This window comes from Tupaia chinensis, unplaced genomic scaffold, assembly GCF_000334495.1.
Source record: "Tupaia chinensis unplaced genomic scaffold, TupChi_1.0 Scaffold000316_1, whole genome shotgun sequence".
NCBI lineage: Eukaryota > Metazoa > Chordata > Mammalia > Scandentia > Tupaiidae > Tupaia > Tupaia belangeri.
This window is the reverse complement of record NW_006159809.1, coordinates 7,067,616-7,071,184: the sequence shown is the minus strand read 5'-3', so window position 1 is coordinate 7,071,184 and position 3,569 is coordinate 7,067,616. Positions and strand designations below refer to the sequence as shown.

At 52.1% G+C, this 3,569-nt stretch overlaps 1 long non-coding RNA gene across 1 annotated transcript in view; it reads right to left on the bottom strand.

The window, feature by feature from the left end:
* Positions 1-2,848: 2,848 nt before the first annotated feature.
* Positions 2,849-3,569, bottom strand: part of LOC102494486 (uncharacterized) — a 13,822-nt gene continuing 13,101 nt past the window's right edge. The window contains exon 3 of the long non-coding RNA XR_334972.1: positions 2,849-2,978. This is a non-coding gene — a long non-coding RNA (uncharacterized LOC102494486). The remainder of the gene's footprint in view (positions 2,979-3,569) is intronic.

The following is a 3,569-nucleotide window of genomic DNA, read 5'->3' as shown; positions in this document are numbered from 1 at the left end:
TTATTTTGTTTTGTTTTAAAAGATTTTTGCTATAGTAAGATGAGAGAGAGAGAGAGAGAGAGAGAGAGAGAGAGAGAGAGGCAAAGTGAGAAATCACCCCCCAGGGAAGATGGCCATGCTGCAATCCCTCATCCTCCATTGTCCTCCTGGGACGTACATGCATTTAGGCCGGATCTGGGATTTGAACTATGCAGGCAGTCATGTGGGATCCAGCACCTTAACCTCCACAAATAGGTTCATACTGAGGGCAGTGCCCCTGTCTGGGCTGCCAGATGTCACCCCTGCTATGGAATCTCCCTTTTCCTCCTGGCCATACTACACTGGCAGCATAGCAGAATTCCTGCTCCCTTCATCCCGGCCGGCTCTCTGCCCACCTCCTCCAGAGAGTTAGCAGGCTGCCTCTTCTTCATTCAGGCCAAGATCAGCTCCTCAGAGGGGCCCTCCCTGATCCCACTAGTAAACAGAAATCCTCACGCCATGTCTTGGTTTGCTCCCCTCATGGCATTTGCCACTGCATGACAGCCGAGCAGAGGTCTCTCCCATAGAACACAAGCCCCCTGAGGGCAGAGACTTTGGCCTGGTTAGTCCCAGAATTCCCAGTGCACACACAGAGAGCATGCATCAATTTGCAGAATGAACACGGGCAGGCATGCACATGCAACTGACACGTGAGTCCTAGATGACAAACATGTGCATGCACATATATGCAGCCCATACCACACCCATACACGCACTTGTGAGCGGACACAGGACTGCACATGCAACTGACACGTGAGTCCTAGATGACAAACATGTGCACGCACATATATGCAGCCCATACCCACACCCGCACACACACTTGTGAGCAGACACAGGCATGCACATGTAACTGACACGTGAGTCCTAGATGACAAACATGTGCACGCACATATATGCAGCCCATACCCACACCTGCACATGCACTTGTGAGCGGACACAGGCATGCGCGTGTCTCACTTGGCTCAGCTCTTCAGAGCCTGCAGGCAGCGTGATCACCCACGTCTCCCCATCCAAGAGCCTTCAGCCAGCCTCTGCTCAGCCCTCCTGTGCTAACTTGGCCTGACACGCCAGTTGCACATGGGGCCTCCCGTGGAAGCCGCGGCAAGCCCACCACCATTGTGGTGGCTGCTAATTGGCTCTGTGTTGGGCCTTGGGTCACCGCTCGGTCAGCCATGGCTGATACCTTCTTCCCACTTGTCTCAGAAAAGGCACTGCTGTCCCCTCTGCTTAGGCCTCAGCAGGCCACTGAACCGCACATGCCTGGCCACGTGGGACCCACTGGGCCAGCCAGCTCCTCTGATGGTGGCCCCCGCCCCACTCACTCTCGGGAGAGAGCAGAGATAGCTCAGTAAAAAGGACTGGCCTGGGTGGGCAGTGTCCAAGGGGTGTCTGAGGGGAGGAGGAAGGGCCCAGCCCTGACACCTGTGTGTAACCCATGACCGTGCCTGCAATGCCACTGTTAGAAGCACAACGCTCTGGGCCAAGCCCTGCTGTCTTTCGGGATTTCTCTTAAAGCCCCCTAATTGGGAGGGGGCGGGGTCCTGCAGGGTAGGAGGTAGGCAACATCACCAACTGGAATCTTCCAATCGATGCTTGCTTACATCCATCTGCCAAGTCTCCGGAGCTTCATGCTGTTATGCCCCTTGACATCTGCTTCCAGGGATCTTCAGGGGACCGCTTTCAGAGTGCAGGCAGCACCCCAGCTTACTGGCCATCACAGCCAACTCTCAGCTCCTAGGGCCCTGGGAAAGTGAAGGTGCTTAGCCTCAGCAAAGGCTGGTGTGCTGGTTTCTCTGACCTTCCTGCCAGTGAGGTTTGAGGGTGAGGTGGGGACAGTGAAGATGGGGACCATGCCTGGGCCACCAGAAAGCTCAAGGCCTGGGTGCAGGGGTTGTCTCTCCACTCCCATTTTTAAATGCCTACAAAGCTCAGTTTATACCCTTCACATTTCTATCAAGGTCTATGCTTTTTTTGGGGGAGAGGTTTTTGCAATAGGTCACGTGCGCTCACCAGAAAGACAGAGAGACAGAGAGACAGAAAGTGAGAAATCACTCCCCCGAGGGGGATGGTCATGCCACAATCCCTTCTCCTCCATTCTCTTCTCGGGATCTTGGGCACGCACGCACACGCGCCAGGCAGGAATTTAAGCCAACAAGTCGAGGCCTTGAACCGTGATCGACGAACTACATGGGAGTTCAGCGACATAGCCATTACGCCAACTGCTGTCCCAAGGTCTACACATTTAAAGGGCCCACATCTCCTCCTAGTTTGAGACTAGAATACCTGTCATTCTCTATGCTATCCTCAAATCCTGCCTCCTCCAGGCAGTCTCTCTGACTGCTGCTATTGCCTGGTCTTTCAACCTATGGCTCTGGCCTTGCCCCAGGAGTGGGCTCTGCAGATCTGACAGCAGTTGTGGACAGCGGCATGCTTCTTCTGCTTTTCTTCCCCCATGCTCCAGCTGACTGCAAAAAAGACCCCATTGGTTCAGTAACCCCGATGGTCTCCCTTGGTGCAGTCCATCACACAGACAGAAACAGGAGGCTGGGGAGGGCCCGTGAGAGGCTCTGAACAACACCTCCTGGGCCTAGTCTGGCCCCTGCTCTGGATCTGGAGAGCTGAAAGCCATATTGCTCTTTCTCCTTAAGGTGCTAGGAAAGGCTGGGGCTGGCCAAGATCTTATGGAAACAGAACCTGGAGAAGATGCTGAGCTGCCCCAGGGAAGAAAAGAGAAAGGAGGATGGTGGAGTACCAGTTCCACTCTGCCACCATGTTGGGATTTAGCGTTGTCCATCTTCCTCAGGCCTTGAACCTCTAAGATGGCTCCAGGGAATGGCCCCCAGTTGCTGGTCATTCTGACTCACTGGGACACAAAGTTCAGGCCTGGTACCTTGGTGTGGCACCTGGAGGTTTGTGTTGTGGTTTTTGAGTAGAGTCCAGCATTTATAAGTCAGTGGATTCTAAAAAAAGAAAGAAAGAAAGAGAAGAAAGAAAGAAGGAAAAAAATTAAAAATAGATAATTCCACTTCTGGCTTGATTATCCTTAAAATCTGCCCATGGGATTAGTGAATTGGTATAGGGCTTCTGGGCCCATAAAGTGTGTAGATCCATGTTGTCCTCCAGGGTGTTCTGAAGTATAATTAAGAGAAAATTTGTGGTGTGCACAGGAGGAGCAGACTCTCAGAACATTCTGGGGACTTACTACCTCTTGGGAGACAAGACCTCTTCGTGCAAATAACCTTGCTTATTTAGCCATTAAACAGGATGAAACAGGTTTCTCTCCTTTGAGGTTTTTCCGAGCCTTAATGTACTGATGGGCATTGCTACTCTCCAAGGTAAAGGTGGGGCAGGTGGGTTTTTAAGGAGTCCACATTCCCAAGGATCACAGCCCTTTGTTCCGGAAGTGCCAATTAACATCTCCCAAAGGAACAGTGTTTGGGCAACACTGTCCAGTTGATTTGTGGAGTAATATCTTGCTCTGTCCTTGGTAGTCATATAAATCCCGCCCTCCCACATTATTGGAAGACAGTTTTATAACACTGAAAACCAAA